The 16,730-nt window shown below is 37.6% G+C and overlaps 1 protein-coding gene across 30 annotated transcripts in view; it reads right to left on the reverse strand.

Moving 5' to 3' along the window:
- ANKRD55 (ankyrin repeat domain 55) overlaps window positions 1-16,730 on the reverse strand; it is a 519,390-nt gene that overhangs the window by 308,480 nt on the left and 194,180 nt on the right. For 18 of the 30 annotated variants that reach the window (XM_041765900.1, XM_041765882.1, XM_041765878.1 and 15 more), the window contains one exon: window positions 12,035-12,136. The exons of 5 other annotated variants lie outside the window; for them this stretch is intronic. The gene's annotated coding sequence lies outside the window, so the exon portion shown is untranslated. Of the gene's footprint in view, window positions 1-12,034; window positions 12,137-15,551; window positions 15,803-16,730 lie in introns of all 30 variants that reach the window. 7 more of the 30 variants (XM_041765893.1, XM_041765888.1, XM_041765885.1 and 4 more) reach the window with 3 other exon arrangements.

Consider the following 16,730-nt stretch of genomic DNA (forward strand, 5'->3'; position numbering starts at 1 on the left):
CTACTCTCTTCTCCAGGCTAAAACCTTTTATTCCCTAAACTCTTGTAATACTTTTTTTTCTCATCAGTATCACTTTGTAAGTAGCAGTTACATATAGCTATCCCACTAGCTTTTGGTCTACTATGACTATCATTTTCTGCTATTCTCCCTTGCTTCCTGAATAGGCTCTTACTTCCTTATTTCTGGGTAGTATGTTTATTCTCTCCTCCATTGTACTATCTCCTGTGTCTCACTAATGAGCCTCATCCTGTTTTTGACAGACCGTTCTGTTTTGACAAGGTATAAAATTGATCAGTGAATTAAACACATGTGAACATCTTTAAATACAAACTCACTGCAGGGGAAGATTTGAATGCTGTCCATTTCCTTGTAGATAATAACTTGGAAGGCGATTTTCATAGCCAGATGAATTCTGAATGGAGAGCTCTGTTTAAACTTTGTGTTCCATAAATAGAAACAAAGTGCAGACATCCTGCCTCTTAACTTCTTTAGTCATTTAAAGCTTTCAGAAGTACATTTTTGTTTTCTTGATTCTTTTCTTCTGCACATTAGACTGTAGCCAAGGAATGTCCACACCACACCGAGGGCTGGAATAATCTCTTACCTCCCTCCTGCATGCAGATCCCCTAATGAGACTGAAGTCAACCTTTCACTGTCTTTTGAAGCTGGGCCAGGTGAACCTTTCATTCCTGTCACCCACTTAATCACGTATTTTATAGCTTAACCCCAAAGTGAAATATTCTATTCATCCAAATGGACATTCTGTATGAGCCAGGGTAGGAATTCAGGTGATTCAAGATTCTGAAATTGTATTATTAAGTTTGACTCATAAATTTTCAGAAAGGCTTTAATATTTTCAAATTTGGGATTGATGGTTAGGGATCCTTAGAAAGCTCCAGCATCCATGGGTAGATTCAGGGACTGTATTAATCAGGATGGGCTAAATAATGCTATGGTAACAAACAATTCCAAATACTTCAATGGCTGAAAACAACAAAGGCTTATTTTTTTCTCATGTCACACAATAATCCAAGGTAGGCTGCAGACTTAACTGCTGTACCACTGTCATCCTCATTCCTGGACCTGGTGAAGAAGCCACTATAAAGAACATTGCTGGCTTTAGTGCAGAAAGAAAAGAAAGCACTGTTCTTAAATCCTTAACCCAGAAATGCCACTCAGAACTTCTTCTCACATTTGATTAGCCCATGCCTGAGTTAAATGGGTGAAGAAGTGTAATCCTCCTGCAAGGAAAACTGTATTAGAGAACTGTTTACTGAAGGGTCCATGAATCTTTGAAATTATATGCAAAATTACATGTGAATAGGCATAGGTGCTTATTTCTGGAGAGTATCTCTACAGTTTTCATCCTATTCTGACAAGGAGACTTTGACCACCAGCCCTCACCAGCGCCTACCCCCACCCCACGCCATCACCACCAAAGTTAAGAACAAGTGTCGTAGTCCAAACTTCCCGTTTTACAGATGGAAGAACTTGAAAGCTTATCTTTCAACAACTTGCCAAAAAACCAAAACAACTTCCTTGAACTTGCCAAAATAACATTTAATTGGGAGCACAACCAGCCCCTAAGACTGCATTAGGGAGAGGCCACAATTCCAGGCACAGCAAAAGGCTCCAGCTTCTGCTTAACCAGCTTTTTGCATCCAAAGTTAATTTAGGGAGGAAGAAAGAGGTCATGGGAAGGGGCTTCATTTCCTGTAGGTTTCAAATCCCAAATGGAAGTTGGAAACTGGTAGAGGATCCTCCTTGGAAACTTCTGAAAAATAACTCAGTTGAAAATATTTCAATGCCAAGAAAAACGTGACCCCTGGTCCTTCTCCCACACTGTTTGTCTTTCCCTTTAGCCCTCTTTCCTCTTGTCAGGTAACCTGGGCGCCCATCGTATCCTTCCAGCTTCCTCAAATGAGTTTCCCACTAGGGCCCAACAAAAGGCATTATCCTGGAAGAACTGGTTTTCTCATCTCTTTTCATAACTCCATTTCCTTTTCGGAAGACCATGTGTTTTCCTTAATTCATTTCAACTCACCATCCTGTTACCTCCCTTTTTACTTTACCCCACTTCATCTCAGGATGGAACATCACTTAGCTTCCCAACCAGCATGGCAATGTTTTATTTCAGCTGTTAAAACAAACTTATTGGAGATCTCCTTCTCTGAATCTCTAGGCATAAAGACCATTACTAAGATGTATGAGATAACTTGGCAATTTAACTATCTTTTCAATCTTTTTTTCTCTTCCTCTTCACATAATTTAATATTTTCTCATTTTCCCCATTTCCCCCTTTTCAGGGTTCAATTTGTGTCAGGTTGTGGTAAGGGACTAGGAAAATCAGCTTTTGTATGAAACCTAGAAATCACTGAATATAAGGATGGGAGGAAAATTTTAAATGAGATTAAGAATTATGTGAGAGGTAATTTCAGGAGGACTAAAATCCAGGGGTACCTGCCCAGGTTTTGCAGAGCCTGAAGAATATGGGGGCTTCCAATAAGAAAAATAATTTTGAATTGCAGCTAGTTTTCTAAGTAAATATTTATTTAGAAGTGAATTCAATTACAAGTGAATATTTATTTAGAACTCCCCAACCTCACCTCCACCTCAACCTCTACAAAAAGACAGTTATAAGAGAGGGGATATTAGAGTTAGAAACAGAAGCTATATCAGCCAATTAAAGTAGAAACATCTCACATAAGATATCTTGCAAAACATACAAACATGGGAGCACATTAGTAAGGCAACCTCCCAAAGCTTTGGAAGGGGCCTCAGGAAAGGTACATTGCCTCTGAGAGTCAAAATTCCTTAAAGACCCACTCAGCCAGAATATCTGAAATGTGAGTCAAATCAAGGAACCAGTAATCAGGCAGCCTGGGTGGCTCAGTGGTTTAGCGCTGCCTTCAGCCTGGAGATCCAGGATCGAGTCCCACGTTGGGCTCCCTGCATGGAGCCTGCTTCTCCCTCTGCCTATGTCTCTTCTCTGCCTCTCTCTCATTCTCTCTCTCTCTGTGTGTGTGTGTCTCTCACGAGTAAATAAAATCTTAAAAAAAAAAAGGAACAGTAATCAGTAGCTCAAGTCTGAAGGAAGGTCTATACATATACATTTTAAGAAAGGCCCTACAAATTTTTCTAGACCTCAACCTCTAAGAAAAAGTTTACTGTTTATGGTTTAATACTCTGGACTTCTAAGGATTTACTTTTTGACAAGAGATAACCCAGCTGAATAGAATCCTCTCCAAAGAGGTGATTTTAGGTATCACCAATATTGAAGGAGTCTTTTTCAGAGTTCTTCCAGTCACACTATGGCATCCTGGAGATAGGACAAGGAGGGTTAATGAGGCTCTGAGTACAGAGTCTTGGATAACCATTAGATAAATTAAGAGCATGAAAGCGTCTATTGGGGGTGGGGAGGAAAAAAGGACAAATTCCATTCTTTGCCTGCTGGTTGATGAATGGCCCTGAAAACATTTTACAGATGCTTCCTTCTCATTCCATATTTTGATCTATTCTACTCTGAATCATTACATGGATCTTCCCATTCATAAGGTTAGACAAAGGGATGTCCTTTCCTTTCTCTACAAGAATGGGTGAGAGTAGAAAGGATCTTAGAAGAATCTTATTCAGTGAAAATGGTATAAAGAAGGAAAAAATAATAACTCCTTTAAGCCAGCAAGGAGAAATATTAAAAATATTTGGGTTAGACATCCATTAGAATCCATGATTCTTTCTAATTCGTAGATTTTTTTTCTAAACCTGATATCAGACTTTGATTCTTATCTAGAACAGATAATTCTTTAGTACCTGCTCTTTAAAATTATGTTAGAGCTGTTACAGTATGTTTATTTTATTTTTTTAAAGATTTATTTATTTATTTATGAGAGAGAGAGAGAGAGAGGCAGAGACATAGGCAGAGGGAGAAGCAGGCTCCATGCAGGGAGCCCGATGTGGGACTTGATCCCGGGTTCAGGACCACAACCTGGGCCAAAGACCGTGCTAAACCACTGAGCCACCCGGGCTGCCCTACACTATGTTTAGAACACTCTTCCTGACTTAAATGGACCAGCATTCTTATTAGCACACAACAATGGTGCTTGCTACCACCTACAAGCACCCAAGCTCCCCTCCTGTCCTACTTCTATAGCCTGCTCTAATATATAAGAGTGTATGTAAGCATCCATATGCCTGTAATCTGACCATCAAAGTCATGGTTATTCCACCAGCTAACAACTTCTACACTTCATAAGCTTTTAGCACCTATTCCTTCACAGCAAGAAGACATCAACTACATTTGGTATTCCCCTGTAAGAGATTCATTAACTCACTTAAAAACAGTCTCGTTGCTAGGCAATGGAAAGAGGTTTCCCCCTCCAATCTAAATATAGACACAAATGAGAAATGAAACTATGGACTTATAACAATACTGTGGTTAATTCTTTTAAAGAGGCTATCAGCAGTAAGAACCAATGGGAGTGTCTAGTGGAGTGAGAGTGAGAGAGGGAGAGTGTCAGAGAATGAAGGAAGTAGCTAGATCTCAAAGCCAGAGGCATTTTTTAACATTAATCCTGTTCTGGAAACTGACTGACTTCTAAATAAGGTCCATTTTTATTCTGGAACAAAATTACTCTTGTTCCTTTGGGAAAATATTTTTTATAAGTTAGTTAAATAGATTATCAGTTTCTGAATAATCCTTAAATTTGAAATGCTATGGTAGTTTATGAAAACACACAGGTGGAGAGTATATTAAAAATAGATCTAATCCTAGGCTAAAAGTCACTCAGGACTCTGCCAGTGGATGAGGAAGGATATCTCCTTTTCCTCACACCAACTCATTCCTTACATCTTAAGCCAACCTTTTGTGTCTGGCTGAGCCCTATTCATTGCAAAGACTGCCAGATGAGGGGCCTTTATAGTATCCTGGGACTGGGAACAAAGTCAGGGAAGAGGGAATTAAACTATTTCCTGTATTAATAACAGAAGCCAAGACCATAAACTAGACCTACTTTCCACTATTTGTCCTGGGGTATCTGAACAAATTTGCTAGTTCATGCTGTTCAATATCCCTACAAACACAGGACCTGAGGCAACCAGATGAGCAGACCTGGATATAACCTGGGGGTAAAGAGGGGCTGGCTGACCTGCCAAAGTAGAAGCCCAGACAGGGCCCTAGGGTGAGTGTCAGGGGATTGTAGTTCAGATACAAACTCTGTTACTCATTAGCTGTGACACCTGAGACAACCAATGCCTCGTTCTAGACCTGTTTCTCACTTTGAGGGTAGCACCAACAAGCTAGATAATGTTGGAAGGATGCTCCAACTCTAAGGTTTTGACTCTGATCAGAAAGGTCCAGATGGAAGGACATTTAATGCTGAGATGTTTGTTTAGACCGTAAGACCAGTGGACTGTGAGATGTTGTAGAAAAGGATTAAATAATAGATCATGAATTAGGAGCTATTGTTATTGTGATTACGGCCATTCTAAATCCTTTCTGAGTCCTCAGGGTGTATATGTGTATATATATATATATATATATATATATATATATATATATATATATTCACAAGTACAGATAAAACTCCAGTAAGTGTTAGAGGCGATGAACTGAATGGATGGATGGCCTTGTCTAACCATCCATCAGGACCATTCCCCATGGTTCCAGGATTCTCCCCCAAGAAAATGTAAACAAGGTAAGGTTAAGGATCTTCAAGAAAAGGGTATCTTTGTTTCTCTTTCTTTTTTTCCCTCTTCATTTTAAAAATTTAGATTCTCTGGGGAATTTGTACAGTCCTATTGGATTAGGGCCCTACCCTTAGGAACTCATTTAAGCTAATTACCTTCTTGAGTCCCTATCTCAAAATACAGTCACATTGGAAGTTAGGGCTTCAATATATAGATTTAGGTGGGGGGACACAATTCAGTCCATTAGACACTAATTCCCAGTCTAAGGTTACTTCCATAACAACACACTGCATGCTACCAGCAAGAAAAATGCAAGAATGATGTGAGTGTAGGGAAGAGAAAAGTAATTTTGTTATCAAGTTGTGAAAAATGGTTCATCAGTGTTTTTGAAGAGATTTCAAATAATTATGACAGTCTTGAGGATTCAGAAGCATTCAATAAAGGGTAATAAAATGTTTTCCCTTGCTGTGATTTTAAGCCCATTTTAAGGATGGCTCAAGGACCCATTTTTTTGGCAATTTACAGAATTAACAGATTTCAGTATTTCTACAAAGTACTTTAGCCTAGAAAAGGGGAGGCTGAGACAGAAAATATTAGATATTTGAAGGACTGTCATGAGAAAATCAGAAACAGATTACATATCACAAATATTTGGCCTGTGACATTATTTCCCCTTCTTCTACCCTTGTCAGACATTACTTACCAATCATGGCACTCACTAAACAAAGCCTCACAATATATTCAGTACAGTGCTCCAAAAAAGCACTTAAAAATAATTTGTATATAAGATGAAATAATAAAAATAAAATTGTCAATAGCTAACATTCATTGAGTGCCTATCAAATACCAGACATTGCTCTAAATTTTTTCACACACAAACTCATTTCTTCCTGATGACCACCTTATGAGGTAGGCACTAATAGAATTCACATTTTTCAGGTAAGGACACTGAAACACAGGCACTCAGTGAAGATGGTAAGAAACTTGGATTTGAACTAAGGCCATGTGGCTACAGAGCCATGATCATCATTACTCTCCTATGGTGTTCACCCATTCTGGGTTGGATTTATTGTATATAACTAAAGAGGCAGAATAAGAGCCAGTGGGGGAGATGTTGCAGTCAAGTTGCATCAACATAAAAAAAATTTTTTTTAATTAAATTATTCTAATAATGATATCATAGTCACCTGTAATATTGAGTACCATATCACTGGAGACATCTAAGCAGAGTTACATAGCTACCTATTAGAATTGCTGTGCAATAGATTGCATGAATGAGAGGGTGGGTCGGATGAAAGCATCTCAACTTCCCATCTAGTTCTAAAACTCAAGGATTCCTTGACTTAAGCAGTGCCAACAAAACTAGAAGGAATCCACAAGTGACATCCTTCCTCATTCTTTCTTTTTTGCCATCAACTTTAACGTCCAACATTGTCAAGCACAAAGAATGTCCAGGATTTGAATAAATCACACTGAATTTTAAAAATAGACACTCAATAGATGGCATATAAAGCCCACACAGCCCCAAGATATAAACAGTAATCTTGAAAAGACTACTGAATTCTATAAAACCATTGTTTTTTAATGGTCTTAGCAGGCTTATTCCACTTCTTATCATCACTTTCTGGGAAGGGAAACAAAGTTACAGCAACAGTGAAAGATACGTAAGTTTGTTAGCTGTTAATGAAGTTGACAACATCTTCAAACATTAACTCTCTATCTCTCCCTAGGAATGGTATGCCTTGCAAGGCAAGTATCCTTTTCTGGAATGTGACCTTGACCATTCCTAGCAGCAGCAGAGAAAAATGCCATCCCTATGAGGTTACCATTTACTGATGGGAAAGAGAATTAATGGCAGGTGCCAAATCATTTCACATGAAAATTCACATAGGTCAAATACTAAGAAGTCCTCTAATTTATTATGTGTCATTCCTTCCAAGCTTTTTACCTGAAAGACTCTTCTATGCTTCTGCAAGTCTGTGCCATTACACTCTAAGCCAGGTATGAATGGCCTATGTTATTTTTGCACAGGTCTCAAGACCTCCTGTTTTAAGACAAAGCATGTCCCTCCCCTTGGACTAGCCTCAATACAGACTACAGATTTACCTCCTGAAACTTAAAAAAACAAAACTCCAAGAAGAAGTCTCTTCTTATTGACTCTCCAGTGTACTTCAGTGGATTGGCTACCAGAATCAGCTTTAGTCCAAACTCTACTACTGAACCAAAATGTATAATTTGGACAAATCACTTATGACTTCACCATCTTTGTCTCTTAGTTTTTGATATCTGAAGTGGAACTAGTGATCTTTGATCCTGGCTAAATCACCAAAAATGCAGATAAAAGAAAACTCATTAATGCATAAAGGCTGATTAGCAATATAGCCATTACATACACCCAAGGGCAACAGAGCATTCTTTCAAATGTGTCTCTGGTAAGTCCACAGTAGCTGTAGTTATAACCAATAGCTGCTATTATTTACACAGGAATGGTCAAGACCTATCCTCTGGATTTAAATATACCACAGTATTTAGACAATATCCAGGTTTGGGTGACTATGAGAAAGAGATGTAGAGTTCCATTTAGGGGAAAAGGTTTATGCTTTCTTCTAATATTTTTCCAAACATATGCTCTGAGAAAGATTTGACAAATGAGTATAGAAGGAGCTAGCAATCTTCTACTTAATATGTAAACCTAAACCATTTAAAAAATAGTATCATTCTAAAAAAAATAGTATCATTCTAAAAAAATAGTATCATTCTGAATGTTGGAGTTTGGATCTTAAGAGAATTTGGAGGGATAGTAAGAAAGATGTTAGAGAAATGTGTCTCCTGATTAAAAAAAATTATGAGTTAATACATAATAATAAGAAGAATGACAGCTAACATTTCTGAGTACTTGTGTGTGCCTTTTTAAAGCCCTTTACACTTATTCAGTCACTTATTTCTCATAGTAACCTTCTAAGGAGGTCACATCATCATCACTATTTTATAATAAGTGAAGGCCACAATCATTCTTGTCCTGCTCTTGTCAACCATTATCCCTCACACTTAAGATAAGCCTGTGAGATATACATTATACATTCTCTAGGTAGTTGGTTAAGGAAATTGAGGTTCAGCAAAGCTAGTTACAGATTGGAAGTATCAGAACATGATTCTGATCTTCTAACTTGGAGAACTCTCTCTCCTGCCTTGGGATACCTCACATTTAAGTCACAACAACATCATGAAAACCCTTCTCTAAAGCCTTGCTGAAATGCGATTTGCTGTAATGCATCACTTAGTGCCTTGGTTCTACACTCATCTTGTCAAGTCAGTCACATCTGGAAGTGGCCAATCCTAAGCCCAACTCTAAGCAAAATGTTAGGGTAAAGACATGGCACAGGGCCAGGATTAGGTCTCCCTGATATTCCCTGTCATTTTCCCCCTTTCTTTTCAAGTATCCAGGTACTATTGAGCCCTGAACTGTCCAGATTACTGTCCTATTATTCTTGAGGATAACTTGAGCTATCCAAAATAAATTTCAAAGAAGCAACTAGATAAAACGGCTTATTGGCAAATTGCTACCATGAGTAATGTATTTTTTCTTTCTTTCTTTCTTTCTTTCTTTCTTTCTTTCTTTCTTTCTTTCTTTCTTTCTTCCCTCTCTCTCTTTCATTTTTACAGATTTTTTTTTAACTGAGGAAATGCTGACACCCTTCTCTGGTTCTCTGATCCAATATATTCATGCTCTCAGGTTTCCTATTAGACTAACAAGAAAATAAGGTATGCCCACAGATTTGATAACTTAGATGAAACTGAACAATTTTTTGAAAAATACGACTTACCAAAACTCACGTAAGAAATAGGCAATCCAGGGCAGCCTGGGTGGCTTAGCGGTTTAGCACTGCCTTCAGCCCAGGGCCTGATCCTGGAGACCCAGGATCAAGTCCTACGTCAGGGTCCCTGCATGGAGCCTGCTTCTCCCTCTGCCTGTGTCTCTGCCTCTCTCTCCTCTGTGTCTCTCATGAATAAATAAATAAAATCTTAAGAAAAAAAAATAGAAATCCATATAGACCTATATCTATTAAAAAATTGAATCAATAATTAATAACCTCCCAAAACAGAAAGTACCAGGCCACAATGGATTCGCTGGTAATTTTTGCCAAACATTAAGGAAGAGGCCAAAATTACCTTAATACCAGAACCAGATAATGACATTACAAGAAAAGAAAATTACAGAACAATATCTCTCATGAATATAGCTATAAAAATCCTAAACAAATTATTATTAAATAAAATTTAAAAAAATATAAATGGATTGTATACCACAACCAAGTGGGACTTATCCCAGGTCTATAACACTGATTCAACATTAGAAAATAAATTAATACAATCCATCACATTAGTATACTAAGAAGAAAAATCATGTAATACTATCAGTAGATGCAGAAAAAGCACTTGACAAAATCTAACACTATTCATGATAAAAACTCTCAGTAAACTAGGAATAGTAAGTAACTTTCTCAACTTTATCAAGTTGAGAAAGTTACTTTTCTCAACTTGATAAAGTTACCAAAAAACCTGCAAGTAATATCATACCTAACAGTGAGGAACTCCCAAGTTTTCTCACTAAGATCAGGAACAAGGTAAGGATATCCTCTTTCACCACTGCTTTTCAACATTGTACTAGAAGTCTTAGGTAATGCAATAACACAAGAAAAAAAAATATATATATACAGCTTGGAAAGGAAGGAAAAAACACAGGTGCCATGATAATCTTTGTAAAAAATCTAAAAGAACTGACCAAAACAAAACAAAACAAAACAAAACACCTGCTGGAACTAATAAGTAAGTTCATTTATAGTAAGTAATAGCAAGGTTGCAGGTTACAAGGTTAACATACAAAGATGAGTTGCTTTCTTATATATCAGCAATGAAAAACTAGATATTAAAAACATGATACATTTACATTAGAACCCCCAAAAATGAAATACTTAGGAATAAACCTAATAAAAATGTGTAAGATCTATATAAGGAAAACTACAAACCTCTAATGAATGAAATCAAAGAATTAAATAAATTAAGATATATTCCATGTTCATGGATAGGAAGATTCATTATTGACAAGATATCATTTATTCCTAACTTCATCTTTAAATCCAGTACAACCCCAATCAAAGTCCCAGAAAATTATTTTACAGATATTAATAAACTGATTCTAAGGCTTATATGGAGAGGCAAATGACCCATAATAGACAACACAATATTGAAAAAGAAGAACAAAACTGGAAGATTGGCACTACCTGACTTTAAGCAACAGCAATTGAGATATTGTGGTATTGGCAAAAGACTAGACAAATATATCCGTGGAATATAAGAGCCTAGAAATATACCCACATAAATATAGTCAACTAATCTTTGACAAAGGAGTAAAGTAAGTCTTTTTCCATAGATGATGCTGGCACAACTAAAAATCCAAGTGTAAAAAAAAATGTAGGGATAGAATGTATACTTTCACACACACAAAAAAAATGGATCACAAGAGCAACTGGGTGGCTCAGTTGGTTAAATGTCTGACTCTTGGTTTCAGCTCAGGTCATTATCTCAGGGTCATGGGATTGAGCCTCCTGTCAAGCTCCGTGGAGTAAGCTTGAGAGGGTCTCTTTCTCCCTCTCCCTCCCCCTTGGCCCTAACCCCTGTTTGTGCTTTCTCACACTCTCTCTCTCTGTAAAATATATAAATAAGATCTTTTTTTTAAAAAAGGATCACAGACCTAAATGTAAAACACAAAAAATATAAAACTCCTAGAAGATAGGAGAGAAAATCTTGATGACCCTATGCATAGTAATGACTTTTAGATACAATACCAAAGGCCTGATCCATGTAAGAAATATTTGGTGAAGGATGAAGTGGACTTCATTAAAATTGAAAACTTCTGTAAAACATAATATCAAGAGAATGAAGGCAAGCCACAGAGCGAGAAAATATTTGCAAAAGACACTTCTGAGAAGGACTGTTATCCAAAATATACAAGGAAGTTTTAATTATAAACAAACAACCTGATTTTAAAAATGGGCCAAAGACTTTCTCAGATACCTCACCAAAGAAAACCTAGATGGCAAATAACCATATGGAAAGATGCTACACATCATATGTCATCAGGGAAATACAAATTAAAACAATAATGAGGGACTACTAGGTACATAGTACTACTATGTACCTATTGGAGTGGCCAAAGTCAAGAATACTGACCACCGAATGCTGACAAGGATGTGGAACAAGAGGGAATCTCATTAATTGTTGGTGGGAATCCTAAATGATACAGCTACTTTGGAAAACAGTTTGCCAACAAAACTAAACATACACTTACCGTACAATTCAACAATTGCACTCCTTGGTATTTACCTCAAGGGAGTTGAAGACTTATGTTCCCCCAAAATCTTCACATGAATGTTTACAGCAGCTTTCATGACTGTCAAAAGAAGCAACCAAGATGTCCTTCAGAATGGAAATGGATAAATAAACTGTGGTATATCAAGAAAATGAAGTATTAGGATAAAAAGAATGATCTATCAAACCAAGAAGACATGGAGAAAACTTAAGTGCATATCACTAAGTAGAAGCCAATTAAAGGCCAAATATATGATTCCAGCTATATGACATTCTGGAAAAGGCAAAACTATGGAGATAGTAAAGTGATGAATGGTTATCAGGGTTTGGGAGTGAGAGGAGAGAAGAACAGACAGAACATAGATAATGTTTACTGCAGTGGTAATATTCTATATGATACTATAATGATGGATACATGCCATTAAGCATCCAACCCCACAGAATGTAAATGGCAAGAAGGAACCATAATATAAACTATGGACTTGGTTGATTATGATATAACAATGTAGGTTCATCAATTGTAACAAATATACTACTCTGTCAAAGGATGTTGATAATGGGGGAGATTATGAATATAGGGAAACAGGGATACATGGGAATCTCTGTACCTTCCTCTCAATTTTGCTGTGAAGCTAAAAACTGTCCAAAAAAATTAAATCTTTAAAAAATATATAATTAATACTCAAACACTTGCCAAGTTTTTTCCTTTATTAAAGCAGTTAGTTGACCACTATACACCCCTGAGATAGTCACTCTGATAGTATGTCAACCTTGAGGTCATAAAGCATTTGGGAACAGGGCAGCCCGGGTGGCTCAGCGGTTTAGCGCTGCCTTCAGCCCAGGGCCTGATCCTGGGGACCTGGGATCGAGTCCCACATTGGGCTCCCTCCGTGGAGCCTGCTTCTCCCTAGGCCTGTGTCTCTGCCTCTCTCTCTCTCTCCCTGTCGCTCATGAATAAATAAATAAAATCCTTTAAAAAATAACTTTAAAGCATTTAGGAACACTTTAAGCAAAAGAGGAACTCAGGCCAGGATGTGGCCACAAGAAGAAGCAATAATCAGGACTTAAAGTTTTATCCATTCAGCTTAATTGTTCTTCATCTGAATTTATAAAAAGTTCATTCAAATAAGTGATTTGATTGATAATAGAAAACAAGCCTCTTTCCCTTCAACATTTTTAGTTGGGTCAAATTTATATTCAATTAAGTTTGAGAAGCACTGCTTACTCAATACTACCTCTTTGAAATTCATACTGTTAAGAGACTAAAGAAATCTTTTGAATTTCAATTGATCCACTATACCAAATACATGACTACAGATCCTTTATTCTTTGTTAATATTCTATATATTCAGGTTCTATACATCATATTTTGAGAATATTATGCTAAAGGCACTCTTAAGTTAAAAAAAGCTACTATTTCAATTTCTCACACAAACCCCAAACCTGGAGTCTAATCCCAAACTCTTTAGTCTGGCTTTTTAAGGTCCTCCACAACATTTTCTCAATCTAGTTTTGCAGCCTCATTTCCCATTATTCTTCTCATGAATTTTCTGCTCTAACAAAACTCTCTTATTCTTTGTTCCCTAAATAGTCTGTGTCCAATTCTGCCTCCCTATTTATATACATATTCTTTAGGAGGGTCTTGAATTTCATTAGAACTGAAGGAGATGTCAGAAGTTCTTAATTAGTCATTTAACAAATATTTATTGAGTGTTTGCTTTAACATTGTATCTCTTGGGATGCTCTGTTGCAAGCAACAGAAATAGGCTCTAGCTAATTTAAGAAGAAGAGGAATTTATTGAAAGGACATTCGGTAACTCAAAGAATTTCTGGGGGTCTAGAGAATAAGGCTGGAAGACTGTGCAGCCAGAAACACTACAGTAAGTCCACTGCACGATACATCCAGGGAAGATAGCATACTTGCTATCCTGTGTCCAAAAACTGTACCTTGCACTACCAGTACCAGCAACACTGGTCCCTGCTACCTCTGGAAACTGAAGTAGTTCCCTCTGTGTCAAACACTCGTTGCCAGCATGGGTTCTGTATATTCTCTTCTTTCTACCAATAGCAGATTCAAGGACTGTCTGATGGGTGGAACTTGGACATTTGTCCATGTCCTAACTTTAAGGAAGACTGGGAAATCTGGCATCTGGCATTTTCATCTTCAATAGAAGGACCTGAGCTCTGCCTTCTAAGATAAGGGATTCCCCAAAGCAAGGAAGAAACTGTAGATGATGGGTGGTCAAAAAAAATGACAATTGTTAGCTATAGCTATAAGATAGATTACTGGGAAACACAAGAGTCTTTTCTATAACCTCCAAAAGAGTTTACCTAAGTGCACAAGAAAACAGATGAGATGATCAGAAAATAAGATAATTTAAAATAACATAATAAATTAGACTGCTTAATTAAAAAATACTAAAATTATTTTGAATATAACCAATTGTTAGAGACAAGTGTATTTGTACTTTATAGCTCCAAACCCTTTCTTTCTCAAGAGATTTGTTTCTAGAGCAAAATTTATGTAAATAAGCTCTGTTTCTCCCTGGAATCTTTCCACACATCCTCCCAGCTCCATTTTCCAAGTTTATCTGCTCAAAGACAAGCTCCTTGGTCACCAACAGGAATGATGCCCAGAACCAAACCCTTTATATATATATATATATATTTGATTAAGCAGAAATACCAACTCTATTTCTCTCCCCTGGGAAGACAGACAGACCTGAAGGCTAAAGAACCAGAAAATAGTGGCAGAAACTTAGGAATGGTTATAAGTTCTTGACCCGGAGTCAGACAGGAAGAAAATGTGCCTGGAGTCCTGAGAAATGCAACAGCACTCTTCTGCATTGTGTTTTTTACCTCCTTTCCTAAGGAAGGGCAGTGCTAGGCTGCACTGGGGAAAATCCATGCAGAGCCAAGAGTTGAGTGCTTTTCCAGTGCTATGTCAAGGTCATTGCTATACAGTGCGTTTGGAGCTCTGCTCCAGCAGTCAGCCAATGGCTACTCAGACTTAACAATGGAAGCCATGTGGGCAGAACTGGGGAAAAAATGGGTCATTTAACTGCTTAAGGGACATCTAAAGTCAGTTTTCAGGGCCTCCACCCTCAGCAGCCACCCAGTCCCCAGGCCTTGCTGCATCTCCATTTCCTTTTGATGCCATACAGCCTTCTTATTCTTCACCATCCTAGGAGTCAATTAGGCACCCAGAAAGAAGGGGAAAGTGAAAATAAAAACAGACAGAAATAATTAAGTGACAGCCTCACTCCTTCAAGGAAGAAAGGCCTGTGCAATACGACAGAAAATTGACTAAAAAAAAAAAAAAAGCTAACTTAACAGATTTTCCATTTACTAGCTGGGTGACATTTGGTAAGTCACTCTTCTTCCCTATCAACATCAGTAAAATGGGGTAATGTGAGACAACTAGTACAAAATTACAACAAACTGAAAACACCAGTGATCCCTCTACCTACAACTAGGTTAGTTCAAATACTATTTACGTTCTGTGTTCCAGATGATACTTGGGAGTGCTTGCAGTTAAAGCTGCAGGTGATGAACAGTCGAAGGCCTTTTGCTCTGGCTCTTGTCTTTGTTTGCACCCATGAGGGTTCTTGAAGAAAAGTTCTTCTTTCCTCATGTTAGAGGGTATGGTGGAGCAAGAGGAGCTGTCCTGTAGTCTGGGCTTCTACTTCACCTGCTTGGATTCCCTCCTTTCCACATCACACACACTCTCTCTTCCATCCACTCATCCCTGAGAAAATATAATGATAGAGCAATAACTAATATTCTAACAAGTACAATATAAGAGTATGCTCAGAATAGAGACCCTGAATGTAGATTCCCAGATGTGGAAATCCTAATTCTGCAATGTGCTTGCCCTATGACCTTAGACACATTATTTAACCTTTCATTACCCCAGTTTCCACATCTATAAAATAGGATAATCATAAACCTAACATAGAGGGTTGCTGTGAGGGTTAAATAAATTAATATACATAAAGCACTTAGAACAGGATCCAGCACAGAGCTGTTATTTTACATCATTAGATAATATTACTATTATGTTCACACACCAAAATGAATGTGGTTATATACAAAGTATCAATAAAAAAGAGGAAAAGTTATTGTGTATATGTGTGCATGTGTACATAAACATGGTTTTGTTGAGTCCTTACTTTAACTTTCAATCTCAGCACTATTGCTGACTGATGGTCAGACAGCTTAGGTAAGATATCCAAGCACTAAGAAGTGGAGAGTTGAGATTCAAACCCAGGTCTTCTGGCCCCCAAACCCCTACAATGCATATTTTCCCTCCCCTGGGAAACCACCACCATTACTCAAAATATTCAGAATTCCTCTTTGAGACTTTCTTTCAGAAATCAATGAACTTGTTTTGAATTTCCTCAGCACTGGGAAAGCTTCTTTTGAAAAAGATTATCAGAAGGTTATCAGAAATTTTCAAAAGTCATTTATTGCTAAGGTGAATAGCCCAAATAGGTCATAATGTTTTGGTTTTTTTTTTTTAAGATTTTATTTATTTATTCATGACAGACATGGGGGGTGGGGGCAGGGCAGAGACACAGGCAGAGGGAGAAGCAGGCTCCATGCTGGGAGCCTGATGTGGGACTCCATCCTGGTACTCCAAGATCACGCTCTGGGCCAAAGTCAGGCGCTGAACC

This window comes from Vulpes lagopus, chromosome 8 (assembly GCF_018345385.1).
Source record: "Vulpes lagopus strain Blue_001 chromosome 8, ASM1834538v1, whole genome shotgun sequence".
Lineage (NCBI taxonomy): Eukaryota > Metazoa > Chordata > Mammalia > Carnivora > Canidae > Vulpes > Vulpes lagopus.